Consider the following 15658-nt stretch of genomic DNA (forward strand, 5'->3'; position numbering starts at 1 on the left):
GGCTTGTCTCAAAACTGGTGACCTGGATTAACTATCGATATCTGGATACAGCCTTCTTAAGGCCTGAGGAAGGATCTACTTGAATTGAACTGAAACGCATTGCTAATAAAACACGTTTTGTACGGTGACTTTTGGCCCTTTCCATTGGGTGCATTCATCTATACTATCTGGATAGATTTTGCCCTGATTTGTGAAGTTCTACTTGGCCTGGTCCCATTCTATTTGAAGCCTTGCCTTACAGTCTGGTTTTTGTCTGTTGGTGTCTCTACGTGGTTCTTCAGTTATCTATCCATATAATACACTGAAAAGTGTTAGTGCACATCTTATTGACCTTAAAATTGTGTTGGTTGCCAGGTAATACTACACAAGGAAGCTCTCCTTTTTTGTTTTCTGTTCTTTATCCATAAAAAACCTAGAATGTGTTGGCAGATAAGATCCATTGAACCTATCACATCTGCCCAATTTCCTGAAAAAGTCCCTGGCCTTTTCTTATAGCAAGGAGCAAGGAACAGTCTCAGGCCTATCCCATTCATGCAAAAATATCAATGTATCCAAAACTGAAAAGATGTTCTGGAGAACAAAAAAACACTTTTTGATGTTCAAAGCTTTGGTTGTAGTTCTATTATTATTTTACATATAAGTCTCCATATAAGACATAGCCATTAGAATTAGATTCCATTATACTTAATTTACACAATGTAATGGAAATTCAATTTAAGTTAATGAATTCTCCAGCCTTATATTTTGTTATGAACTTTCAAAAGAAATGTATTATTTTGCATATATTACACTCAAAGTACTTCTACAAATTATATAGTCATATTAAATTACTCAAGCCGGATATAATATAATAATTGGGTGTAGCTACTGAAGCCATCAAATCTTTTTGGTTACAGTGCCATAAGTATTTATTTTATTATTCCAGTAGCAGGAATTGCATTTTATGCTCCACAAACAGAGCCCAACCTCCCAACCTGTAGAGCAGTAATGTTGGCAATGTGTCCAAAATAAAAAAAAAGTTGGAAGCAGTCATACATCAACTATGTTACTCCGCGGTGAATCATATCCCTATCAACTGTAATTTGTGAGGTTACAACATCTTTCCAATACTTGCTAAACACAAAGGATGATATTATCACACTATTCCCATCAATGACCCTGGTTGTTTAAGCCACCTGTTCCTAGCACTGTAAAATGATGTGCCTTGCTTGTTAAACAAGACATTCCTTATTGGTTAGAATGCCTTTTATGAAGATTAGATCACCCATAAAGCATTCTTCCAGAGATTACAAAAAAATAGTTTACATCTCAGGGTGAACAAAAATTTGCTCAAAAGCCCATGTGTTACCACCCTTTTCCTACAATAAAGGCCCAGGTGGTAACGTTTAATAATTTCTAGTTAAATTAAACTTGGACGGCACTATTTAACTTCACATTGTAGGATTCTTTGTTTTTTAATAAGGCCCCCTTCACATGTGTCCAGTGGCATTTACAAAAAGCACTGAAGGGAAAATGATGATAATATGGATACCATTCATTTCAATGGGACAGTGCACATTCATCCGGCGCCTCAAGTTTGCTGTCGAACGGTTGCACATGTATCTTTCCCCTGTCCGGCGTTTAGAAATGATGGACGCCAGATGCTAACCAACTGATAACAGCTGATGCAAGTTGTTATCAGTTGTGGCATCAGTTGCATTGAGTTTTAGACTGGTTCCACTGAGCCGGACACCGAACATATGCAAACTCAACCTAAGATAAAACCAGGGGACAGTTTGGTACATACACATTAGCAGATACAGTCAAAATTGTCTGGATCCCTGTACCCTAGTCCAGTGTTTTCCGACCGGTGAGCCTTCAGCTGTTGCAAAACTACAACTTCCAGCATGCCCACACAGCCTTTAGCTGTCCGTTCATGCTGGGAGTTGTCGTTTTTCAACAGCTGGAGGGAAACACTGCCCTAAGCTAATTAGTAAATACAGATAAACCATGATATATGGCAGTAATAGCTACCTGACTGACCATGACATTAGTTCATGGGAAAGTCAATGGGGGAGATTTATCAAAACCTGTGCAAGGGAAAGTTGCCCAGTTGCCCATAGCAACCAATCAGATTGCTTCTTTCATTTTGTAGAGGCCTTGTTAAAAATGAAAGAAGCGAGTTGATTGGTTGCTACGGGCAACTGGGCAACTTTTACTCTGTGCAGGTTTTGATAAATCTCCCCCAATATGTCTGACAGGAAGAAGTCATCGGTAACTTCCTTTCCCAAAAATTTAAGGCAAGACATGGTTAGGGCACAAATGTCCACATTGTCACATTTTTATACCTATGGGGGGGGGGGTTATATTTTTGATATCTGTAGAAGCTCTTTGGGGTGTCTTTAGATTGCGCGGCTGATTTATTAAATTGTTACTCGGATGTTGATAAATTAGGTGCATCTTCCCAATGTCACAAAAGTAATGTAATGTGATTTTTGAAGACTAGCTATATAAGTCTGCTCTACACTGGGGTCTATTAGCCCAACATTTTGTACCTTAAAAAAAACTGTCACAATTCATAGATTTGTCTTCAAATGCTACATCTGACAAAAGATGGCTTATCCTTCAGATGCATATCAAATGTGTCATCAATGGCATCGCAACTTTTTGCGTGAAAATGTAGTTGGCCAAAATTTTTCACCAATAAAACTCAAAAATGTCCACCTTTTGTAGAGAATCTGATAGCCAGCTCAACTGCATTATACACAACACAGGGTTATAGTGCAGGTGAACCAGATTACAATGAGGTATCCATGGTCCAGTTTCGGAGGTACCTGCTGTATGAGCCTCCATTGCTAACATTCGGCTTTGTGCAGTGGAGGCAGTACTCAACATATCCAGCACACCCGGTCCTGCCTTCATTGGGCAAAGCTGGCTATTACTTTGTTGTGTAATCCAGTTCACTCACAGTAAAACCCAGTGTATTGGGATCAGTGTGGGTGAACTGGCTGTCAGTTTTCCTTTAAAGGAATTTGTATGGACTGCACCAGTCGTATTGATCTTCTACCGCCATATACCATAGTGCATCATTTTGAAATTGGAATAGACATAAAAGTGTTAGTCTTTCTAACCATTCATGTAGAGATCAAAGGTGTGATATACAACAGTGTCTATGAGCAATCCATTCACAGAATACTCAACATGTAAAGCCAGCGGAGCCATATATAAAAAGAAGGTGTCTTAACAATAAACATAGTAAGGAACTGCTTTAGTAGGCTCCCAGCAAAGAATAGGTACTCTTTGCAATAGCCTCTCTTTGTAATAACACATGAAGAGCAGGCTATTGCAAAGTAGGTTGTACAAAGGGACGACTCCTTTTGATAACAAGGAGTCAGACAACCCCTAAAGACTGTATCAAAACAAAATCCAACACATAAAAGCAGGGTGACATTTATCACTTTTCTAAAATGACTTCTATCTACTCCATTATATATTCCCCATATTGTTATGGAAAGTCAGATAGTCAGATGCCATATAATGCCTATTTAGGAGAAAAAAGGGTATTTTGGAGCGCTAGGGAAGGGTGTTTTATCAAAGAAGCAAATACTAAAGTGTACATATAACTTTGTTTTCCAGTTCAAAGTCAATTGAGATTTTTTTTCTGTCATTTCCCGTGAAAGCTAGTAACAGAGAGAAGTGAAGTCATGTATTTTATTTCACTTTGCATCTTGGCACTGCCATTTAATGTTTGAAGAGGTTGAAAAACATTGCTCTTTCTTGAAAACAGAATGTTCTCTTTTCCAGATTTCTTAATAACAATCCAAAAATATGAAATAAAACATGACGTAAACGTACAGAACAGTAGAGTGTTCAGAGGAGTACTGTATATTTTGAGTTTCCTAAATTGAATCAATAATTTAGGCATCATCCTCCAAACTGTGGCTTATAAATAGTTTCCACTTACTTAAGAGGCTTGTAAATGTTCCACTATTTGAACTAGTACATACATTTTAGACTGTACAGTTTTATCGGTTGTTTTTCTAATAAAACCACAGGTCATGGAATAGTCAGCGCCTTTGGTTTTAAAACCAACTGTCCCTATATTAATAAGTAATCCAAATATAAGTAGATGTACACTGTTATACAATATGTACAGTGACCATATAGTCAACCGTCTGCTACATATCGAAATTGTAAAAAAGACTAAAAAAGGCAGCTGTCAGCAGCACATAGTAAGCCAGCTATGATAGTGGGTTGTTATAGGCTAAGTAGTCAAGTTTACTCTGTAATATAAAATACAAGATACGTATACAACTATATTCTCTATAAGCAATATAAATGTAAACTTAATGCAACTATCAAACCCCTCTATTTAACTGATCATTCAAATAATACTTGTAGGTGGTACTCTAATATCTCTCTACAACAGCAAATGCTACATACAAGGGGCTTCATGCGCAGAAAATATTGGACTACATATAGGTGCGTTATGTCTAGTACAGTGTACTGCATAATCTACAGCAGTGTTTCTCAACCTTTTCAAGTCAGGTACCCCTTAGTGACAAGAAATATTAAACTAAGGTTATGTTGACACTGCTGTCAGAGGCTATGTTTGGAGCCTTCGCTGGCAGTTCCTTCAGGGTTGATGGGAAGAATAGTGCAATGCTATTCCTCCTGTGAAAATGATGGACAATAGGTCAGATTCTAATGGACTCACCTACAAGTGTACCAGTCAGCAGGAAAAATGTAAATAAGAGCATGGCTAAATAGGGCTAGATGTAAGGATTGCAGCATATCATTTTTTAATCTCTATAAACCTTTCGAGCACAGATATATAAGCCCTTTTGGTACAATGCTAAAAGCTCAAAAGCCCAGGGGGTTTTCACCAGTATGACAAGAGCCCCGTTAATTCCATCCCACATCCTCTTTATCTAGTGTCTGTCAGTCAACTGACAGGGTAGATGGATGCAAGAGGGTCAGTAGGCAGTAATAAAGACATGGGCTGGACTTACTTAGACTCTTGTTTTGCTGGAGAACGCCTTGTGGGCTCTTTTGCCTCATTTGCATAACAACAAATAGGCTTATATCTTGACAATGGAAAGGACGAGAAAGGTAAACATGTCAGCGAGCAGGTCAGGGCTCCAGCAATCATCAATGTACGATTGTGATATGCTCGGAAAGTCTTAGTTTTTCTCCCTGACAATGTACCCTCCGATTCTGCCAAGCACATCCCGCTACAGTCCGCGTAACTGCAGGTTGATAACCACTGATCTCCAGCAATGGGATCCAACAGTAATTAGCTATGCAAAAACTACTACTCTCAACATGCAGTCAGGGCAGCCTCACAGGCTAAAGACTACTTATCTACAATACACAACAGCTGTGCCCCAGTGGAACTATTCCGTTGCCTCCCATAACCACTACCACTTACTGGGAGCAAAGACGTCCAAAATATATCTTAAGAAGACACTGACAATAGTATAGTCAATCAAGAAGACACTGACAATGGCTTAAAATTTTACCACAATTTATTTTTTTAGAATTATTTTGAAATTTACTTACACAACAGCAGCCTTGTTAAATTACATGGTGCTGTGGCTGGAATGTTACTAATGTGTTTCCTCAGAAATACTAACAATATATCATTTTGCAATTACAAAGATGGTGAAAAAATAGCCACTAGTTACACCACCAGGGACCATGTTCAAAAAATGCCAAGGGTATTAAGGAAGTAATTTAAAAGCCTCTGGCACTTTTATTAAAATCTCAAATTCTTAGACTAGCTTCACATTTTTACAGTATTTTTTTTCCTTATAAAAGAATCACATTCATTTCTACAGGAGTCAAATTATTCTACAGGAGTTCAATTATCTACAGGAGTTCATTATTCAGGCCAATGGTAAAAAAAAAAATAATTAATAAACTGACACAAACTGCTGTCTATTTGCTGTCAATTTTATGGTCGGATTTAGTTATTCTGTTATTCTGTCATGCTTATTATTTGAATGGCCATTAGGAATTATGGTCGTTGTTTTTACAAACACTGGGGGGGGGGGGGGGTGGAGTATGTTCGAAAACTTTCTAGTTTTACCTTAGGTGAAACTCAAAAAATTTCAGTAATACAATTTAAAAGGAATGGAAGCATGAAATGCTCCAAAATCTCCTGGTGGACGGATGTGTTGACCCTGGACTTAATGAAGCACAGTAGACCAACACTAGCAGATGACATGGCTTCCCAAATCATAGTTATTTGGGGGGCTTTGGTGTTTTCATGAGCTGTAAGCCATAATCATCACAATTATGACAAATCACGGTTTGAACTATCTTGCTTTGCATGTAATAAGTCTCTCATATATTAGTTTCACTTTTTAAGTTGCATTACTGAAATAAATGAACTTTGTACGATATTCAAATTTTTCGAGTTTTTCCTATATATTTAGCTGAACATTAACTGAGATTACTTTGAAAAACATTAGTCATTAGTTATATAGAGAATTCTGCCATTTTACTCAGATGGGTTACGTGTACTTACCCATCTAAGTGAGGTTGCCTTGTGCTAAGAACCTTGACGTTGTAAGAATAGTAAATACAATAATAATTCAATTTAAAAAATAATAAAAATACTATATTTTCATAAATCGTAGCACCCCCATGGTTGTTGCTTTTTTTTGTGTTTCTTGCTTTTAGACAATATAATAGGCCCATGAGGCTCATCAGCTCAGGATATATAAAACTGACTGCCAAATCCAACCCAAATTAAATTAATCCCTCACAGGCCCCAGGACACTGTCAGCTTTATATAAGTTGACAACAAGTGATCAGTCATTTTTAAGAATTTTTGAGTAAACTAACTGGTACAATAGATCTGCATTGGCTCATTTGCGGTTTAAGCCAGAAACATTTTTCGCATAACTATCATAATTTTAAAGTGAATCTGCAGTTTTGTTCCATGTTTCATGGTAAAATATAGAAACAGTGATAAATCCATTAAATGTCTCTTGTTACACTGTGAAGCACTGTGTAAGCATAGGTTTACTTCATGCATGCATGTAAAAAATTTTAGAAAAAAAAATATCACCCACACACTGCATTTGGCTGTTGTCACACCCATTGCTAAAATGGGGTCCCAGGTTCTTCAAAAGAGCGAGTCGAGTTGCGCATCAACAAAAACATATTGTGCTTTCTTTTTCCTTTTTTCTTGTAACCCCTACTACATATAGGAAGGACATATTGTCGGTATAAACAAGCAAGCAGAAGTGGTCAACCCTTTTCCCTCATGATGGCCAGCACTGGTGGTAGTGGTGGAACATTTTGCCAGTTCTAGGGATTCGTCAGCATCACCAATTGTTTAAATATAAACGTTTTCTGCTGGAACCCTTCTTTCAAGTCTAACGCTCACTCCTTAGCCTCTGTTATCAGCAAATTACTAGCAAAGAGGTAGTTTAAAGTTTTTTTTCAAATAAAATATATAGTCCTTATCCCTTACTACTTTCAAAAACACTTTAAAAACATTTAAAAAACAACTTTATTTGTATCAGAATATTCTGAGACCCATGTGTTTTTTCTTTGAAAGGTCCTAGCTGGGGGCTTGTTTTTTCAGAGGGGATTTTTAGTTTTTAGCTCCACTATGGTACTGTCCTTAACTACTAATTGGTGCGATCACTATTACAATGCACTGCATGTAATGTATTCCAGTGTTCTGGGCTGTGATCTTGATCCTATTACACACTGGCAGGGTATAATAGACGTGGCAAAATGGCAGAACTGCTTGGCATCTCATAGTCAAATGACAGACTTAGTCGTTCTCCTTGCTAACAGCTTATATGATGCAGCTGATATTGATTGTGGCATCTAAGCGGTTAAATAGCTGGAACTGGAGTTACCTCTGATCCTAGCCATTGCCATTCTCTTGGTCATGCACTTGCCACTTCAGCTATTCTTGTGAGTCCCTCAGAAGTAAAAAGAGAGAACGGAAGAAATTTTAGGTGGAACAGGATGGGGGTTAGGGACTCCTGATATGGAGATAGTTGCAGGTCTCAGTGATGGGACTCACATCTATCAGATATGTATACCATCTTTTGTGGATATGTAATAAAAGTTTAAGGTTGGAATACCCCATTTAAGCAATAGTCTAGTTTAAAGTAGCTCTAGCAATGGAGCATTACTTTATTATTATTCAGCCACCATGCTAATTGTTGGAGGAATGAAGACACTGATTATTATATTTATTTGTAACCTAAGATTCCAACCCAAAATTTGTAACCTAAGATTCCAACCCAAATGTTTTCAATCATGGGCTGCTTTCTTATGAATATTATTAGTTCAGTCAGCCAAGTGATCGTCTCCATTGTGTATTTAAGCAACGGGTGCACCTCCAATGAGTGTTTTCAAGAGCATTTTTCCTGCATGCAAATATTTAAGCACAAACCTTTTCTAAAGAACCTTCCACCGCCCATCTATCACACACACACTGGGTTTACATACGCACACAAAACCATGAAATTATTTACATTTGCATTCAGATACACTCTGTTCTATGGAAGGTATTATTTTTCCAGACAGACTCTTACAATTGCCTAAAGGCTTCTGAACTTGCATCTGCAGGGAAAAACAGGTGTCCAGTTTATACATGGCTTTAAACTAAACGTACAAAAAAATAACTCTGAACCAAAAGTTGTAATTAGTGGGGAAAGGATGCCAAAGTAATGTAGTAGATCTTGCAGAAGTAACCAGAAAAATAAATGTAAGTTTAATGTCTTCAAAACATCTGTGGTTTTCAGAATAGAATATTCTCACCAACCTTGGGATAAACCCAGTTATAATTTAAAAGATGAATTTGATCTATTTATTTCCACATGGGAAGAAGCTTTTTTTATTCAAGCAATTCAGCAAACCATGCCATCTTGTTATAAAAAAAAGTTTGTCCCATGTTAGCCAGTTGAAATAAGTCTAATTACTCTTCAAGGGGTACTCCACCCCTGGACATCTTCTTCCCCATCCAAAGGATAGGGGATAAGATGTTTGATGGCAGGGGTCCGGCCACTGGAAATGGAGGGGGCATGGTGTGATATCACGACTACAGCCACCCAAACCCAGCATACTGAACAAAAATGTTCAGAACGCCAGGGTGCCGCCCGGAGATCGCTGGGGGTCCCAGCGGCCAGACCCTCTATGATTAGACATCTTATCACCTACCCTTTCAACCAAAATATTCAACATGGTTTCCAACATACATAAGCCTAAGAATCCATGGAGCCTGATCCTCTAAGGTAAAGGAATCCTTACCAAAAAAGATAAATAATGAATACTAAAGATGGACAGAAGGTGTCCTTAAAGGGGTACTATGCTGAAAAACATCTTATCCTCTATCCAAAGTGGTGGGACCCCCGCAATCTCTGAGCCGGCAGCAGCGGCGTCCGGAACACGGAAGCTTGGAGCTTCCGCATTCGGGATGTCAGGCCATGTTCCCTCCATTCATGTTTATGGAAGGGGGAGTGACGGCTAGTATGTAGCCATCACGCCTCCTCCCATAGACATGAATGGAGCGGGCGTAACGGCTGTAGATAGGGGATAAGATGTTTTTATGCCGAAGTACCCTTTTAAACTATTGGCAAGAAATGCAATCAGCAATTGACAGGGCAAGCAAGACTGAATAATCTATGAACCCCACAGGTCCCCTCCCCAACAGAACCACCATTGGTGTGGATTCTTTGTATACAACACCCCAAGAACGGGCTGAATATCTGACCTGAGGTTAACCGGATTGTTTTTGAGTCTGTGCTACAACTCAGTAAGTTCTCATTTAGTAAAAAAAATATATATATATTTACAATGCAAAAAAACTATACAAGTATGAATGTGTAATACTCGTAGACTCTTCCCTGCTATGTTACAGACAGCCTACAAATTTGAGAAACATGATGATAAAGGAGTTTATTGCCTTCTGATACAAAGGAACCTATTCCTGCAATTCAAGCAGCTGCAAAACCTGTTTTCATACAATAACCACCAACTGGATACAAACTCACAACACAGTGAAAGACTTTAAGATTCTTGGGACATGTACAGAGCAGGTGTAATCAGATGCACCTACATGTAAAGGTTCTCTACATTGGAGAAACTGGACAGAAACTTAAAAGGGTACTCCGCTGCTCAGTGTTTGGAACAAACTGTTCCTAACGATGGAGCCGGCGCCGGGAGCTCGTGATGTCATAGCCCCGCCCCCTCATGATGCCACGTCCCTCCTCCTCAATGCAAGTCTATGGGAGGGGGCGTGACAAACGCTGAGCAACGGAGTACCCCTTTAAAGGTTTCACACCACACAATTAAAGACAATAAAACACACTGAGTTGTGGCTAAAAACATTTTTGTAGCCCAGGACACAACCCAAAATATGTGAAAGCAGTTATATTAAAACACAATTTTGAATCCCAGAGAGACATAATAGTCTGGATACAGATACAGATTTATGATAGCCTTTGACACACTTAACAGAAGTAAATTTGTTGCAAGGATTTATGTCATGTTACAACATCTAAGGAATCTGCTCTAGAGATAGTGGGGGCATCAGGTTTACAAACTAACATCAATTAGGAACAATAAAAGTCTCACTCTGCTTATCTCTGAGCTCGTTATGGGTTTATTCTCCTAATTCATTGAGTTGTTTTGATGTTCTTTTGTATCTTTAGATACTTTTCTATACCATACTTGATGAAGATCTTGCTGTTTAACATAATATATTTTCTTCTGTTTGCCATTAAAAGGAATTGTAACTGCAAGAATGCTATTCTGTTTCCTAATAAAACTATTTTAGTTCTACTAGGCAATCCCAATAATAATCTTACTGAAAAATCTCTAGTGACTAGTTCCCTTCATCAAAAGCTTATTTTTCCATGATATCATCCACAAGTATCTCCAAAGATAAATTTTTATGCTAAACATGTTTTAAAGAGTTTTTAGTGATGCTTTTTTAATATTTACTATTTAATATTTTAAAATAATCCTAAAATCTTGCAATTTTCATTTTGTCCACAAGGTTTAAAGGGGTACTCTGCTGCTCAGCATTCATAGCCCCACCCCTTGTGATGTCACGCCCCACCCACCCACTCATAGACTTTCATTGAGGGGGCAGGGCTATGATGACATGAGCTCCCGGCTCCAGCGTTCGGAACAGTTTGTTCCAAATGCTGAGCAGCGGAGTACCCCTTTAATAATAAGATGAAACTTCCTGTTCTGTAGAGAAAACTTTCCAGTTTCCTTTTCAAAGACAGGATTGTAGTGAAAGGCCACACAATTATATAGATAACAAAGAATTGGCCATTAATCATAGGTGATGGTTAGAGCTCACCTACCTCCCTCCCTGCACAAGGACCTCTGCATAGGTCACAGAGCGTGTCTAAGAAACACCCCCACAAAAGTCAATATGGTCCCCTTGTTGTACAGTGCATCTCTAAACACTGTACAGAAAGCTCTGACAATATGGCTGCCCTCCTAATAATGTACAAACAAATTAAAGAAGAACTGTTGTGCAGAAAATTTAAGTATCTGATCGTGGGGGGTCCGACTGCTGGGACTCCCCTACGATCTCCTGCACGAAACCCTGGCAATCCCCAGGAACGGAGCGTGTCGAACCCCGCACAAAGTGCCCCCTCCATGTATCTCTGTGGGAGAGCTGGAGATACTCAAATGCTCTCCCATAGAAAGCCAGGGTTTCATGCAGGAGATCGTGGGGGATACCGGTGGTCGGACCCCCAGCGATCAGACACTTATCACATATTCTTTGGATAGGGGATAAGTTGTCCTGCATGAACATTTTCCTTTAAGTAAACAAAATTTCAATAAGAAATTAGAAACAGATAAACCTTGATTCAGTATCTGGCTATAACCTGTTAAAAAAAATCTATGTTTGCTGCCAGGTTGCCCATAGATTTCAGGTGTGATTGGCAGCGGGAAGGGCCAAGCAGATTTTATTATGTTTGAAGGACCCTTCTAGCTGTACTGGATTGTCTACTGTTAACAACCCCTTTAAATATCATCATTTAATGTCGATTCTGGATATTAAAAAGTCTTATGCCTAAAATACTTGCCATATGCAAATAATATTCAAAAACACAAGCTGCACATCAGCAGTTTCTATTGCGCTATTGAGCATTTTAGGTGTATTTGGGATTGACTTATACATACATAATAGAAAAGCTAGCTTGAAAAAAAATTGCACAAAAAGTTTTCTAACCCATATGCACGGTTAGAACTTCGTATAGTTTTATGAACACAAAGATTCTTTGAAGCTAAATGGAAAAATGATGCATGTTCCTTCCTGTACCTAATTACCTCAACTTCTCGATCTGCCAAATATTTTGCCCTTTGGTTCTCTTAATCGTATTAGTGTGAATGCGTTCGGATGCCAATCGAAACAAACATTTAATGATTTCAGCACTAAAGATCCTTGAGATGCATTAAAAATGTTGGACGAAACAATATGTCTTCATTCTTTTCAAAAGAAATGTCCAGGTATTTGTAGGAACAGGAATTAATTTGCTTGAGTTAGGAAACTAAACACCTTGTTTAAAGTGTATTTAAGCGATATGGTGTCAATACAAAGTTCTCTTGAAGTGATTTATGTTGCCTTGAGTTAGTTTATTGCATTAGACATTCCTTTCTCTAAGCTTTTTACTTTCTTAGTGATCATAGCAACTAGATGGGGAAAAAAAAGCTTTAAACAGCTGGTGACTATCACTTTTTAATATTTGCAGATAAGTAACATGACATTTTAAACATAGCAAAGGTTGCTGCAATTTTATTACTGCTGCATATGTTACAATGGCCAGAGACTACACAGAGCACAAATGCAATAGGGACATTGGAATTCTATATTAAGATATCTTGTCATATCTATATCTTACAGGGCTTTTTTTTTTCACTGTGCACTGTATCATTCTATATTTATGTAGTACACTCATATTCCGCAGAAATGTACACTCAAATTGGCCCCGGTTCCCATTGGGGCTCACAATCTAAATTCACCTTTCAGCATGTTTTGAAGTATGGAAGGAAACTGAAGTACTGGGAGGAAACCCACAAAAGCACAAGGAGAACATACAAACTTGTTAAAGATATTTATATCTAATTTCTGATCGGCTTTAATCTGTGGAAGAATCTGGCAGCAGATGCTCATTTTCCCTGCAGCACCCCCACAGATGAAAAGAAGCATTACATAGTTCCCTTTTAAATTAAAGGGCTGTTCAGGAAATACAATGCCATGCTAAATTCTATCCTCTTAAGTGAGTTATTTTCTATATAGCTACTCTCAGCTCTAATAAAACAGGACCATGAAGATTATTTAATAAGAATTTACAAATTGGCATAAATAAGTTTTTGCAGAACACTCAAATTTAATATGATTTGGTTAACTGGTGTAAATCATGGCTGAAATCAATGCCAGCTCAGAGCAGCGCATGACCAGACACTACACTATGTTACACGATACACCATTCTAACCTATGTGTTATGCGTTACTCCACCCAGTTCCTGTGGAAAAGTCCCCTGCAAGGCAATTGGCTCTGACTTCCGCCATGGCCCTTCCTGAATGGCTGGAGGCATTGAGTGCATTCTTGTCTGACCACTGCTCTTGATACTTTATTGACCCTGTTCCTGACCTTGACCTTATTTTTGGATAACATAGCGATCATACACCGCTGGCAATTGGAACTGCCTTATGTGTGGGGGTCCAACTTGAGTGGTGGATCCCCTAATTCAATACCAGAGAACTCCTATAAAATACTGTTTACTGTAAGTACACTCAGATGAGATCCATATTTTCATAGTAATTAATAACCAAGAAGCAGTAGATCCAGCACAATTCTTAGCAGCTTTATTGTAACACAGCACTCGGATAAAATCAGCCAATACATCAAACGCGTTTCGAGCGCATGCGCTCTTTTTCGGTGATCACCGAAAAAGAGCGCATGAGCTCGAAGCACGTTTGATGTATTGGCTGATTTTATCCGAGTGCTGGGTTACAATAAAGCTGCTAAGAATAGTGCTGGATCTACTGCTTCTTTGTTCCACTATTGGGTGTTGGCTGGACACCGATCCGTGCACATTGGAGGGGTTTTGGTGAGCTGGACAAGTGTCTGTGAACTTTGTAATTAATAACCAAGTATTTAAAGGGTACTCCACTGGCCAGCCTTTGGGAACATTTAGTTCCGAATGCTGTGTGCGCGCGCTGCGGAGGTCGGCCACGCCCCCCTCATGATGTCAGGCCACGCCCCCTCAATGTAAGAACTAAATGTTCCAAACGCTGGCCAGTGGAGTACATTTTTCCATATGAAGCTAGCATGCAAAAAAGACAAGGATTTAATGATAGTGGTCCACACTGTTTTACATTACAAAAAATTTGTTATATATTGCTCTCTATGGGTACACCGGTGACAAGTTCAAGTTATAGCTCTTGCTCCCCCTATACTCTAAGCTTCAAAGAGTACAAAACATGTCATAGCATGTCTTAGATATATTGATACTGGGCTAGGTAGGAAATTTGAGACAGTGTCGTATTATAGGTGGTATGGATTACATACTAATGGTTTTTACCATGACTAATAGAAAAAAAAAGTAATGGATCTGAGAGACAAAAAGGATAAAGATTTCAAAGGGCATATTTTTTAAATACCGTATACAGATGAATCTTAAAATATCTATTGTATATGAATATGTAAGCGAAATTAGACTGTAAGCCCTGCTGGGTATAGGTAGTGATGTGAGTGGATACAATGTGTAACTATATGAAAATATGTTGATACTATATCAAAGTAAATCAAATTAAAGACAAAAATAAACAGTTTTTATGTAGCCGATAGAATAAGCGTGAATTTGACTTTTATTTGCTAAAACTTGCCATACATTATTTAAAGATTTAAAATGATAAAACTAAATCAAAACGCAAATGTAAAGTACAGAATGTGCAGGAGGTAGAGTAAAACAAAATGAAAATATTAGGTTATACAGTGGTCCCTCAAGTTACAATATTAATCGGTTCCAGGACGGCGATTGTATGTTGAAACCATTGTATGTTGAGACCAGAACTCTATGGAAACCTGGTAATTGGTTCTGAAGCCACCAAAATGTCGTCCAAAAAATAGGAAAAAGTGAGGATTAAAGATAAATAAGTAGATAACTAATATAGATAAAGCAAATCCTTATATATAATAGTAAGAAAGAGCTGCTGGGTGCTGTAAATTACTATGTCAGTGTTTCCCAACCAGGGTGCCTCCAGCTGTTGCAAAACTACAACTCCCAGCATGCCCGGACAGCCTTCGGCTGTCCGGGCATGCTGGGAGTTGTAATTTTGCAACAGCTGGAGGCACCCTCTTTGGGAAACACTGGTCTATGTAGAGGACAGAAGCTTCTTCAGGGTCCTGTACAGAACACGCAATGTCCTAAAAAAAAAAAAAAAGGAAAATGGAGCCTCCCTCACCTGATGTCCAAAGGAGCAGCTAACCCTGGTACAGGTAAAGAGTAGTACAGAACATGTAATACCTCCCTGTTCTGTAGGGGGTGCTACCAGACACCAGTCAGTGCATACACTTCAGTAATACAGGTGAAGAGTGAAGAACATGTAATACCTCCCTGTACTGTAGGGGGCGCTACCAGACACAAATTAGTGCATGCACTTTAGGAATAC

General features: G+C 38.5%; 1 protein-coding gene across 3 annotated transcripts in view; it reads right to left on the reverse strand.

Moving 5' to 3' along the window:
- The window catches only part of ARID5B (AT-rich interaction domain 5B), a 338170-nt gene that overhangs the window by 200390 nt on the left and 122122 nt on the right, over positions 1-15658 (reverse strand). The window lies entirely within an intron of this gene.

This window comes from Hyla sarda, chromosome 7, assembly GCF_029499605.1.
Source record: "Hyla sarda isolate aHylSar1 chromosome 7, aHylSar1.hap1, whole genome shotgun sequence".
In the NCBI taxonomy this organism is placed as follows: Eukaryota; Metazoa; Chordata; class Amphibia; order Anura; family Hylidae; genus Hyla; species Hyla sarda.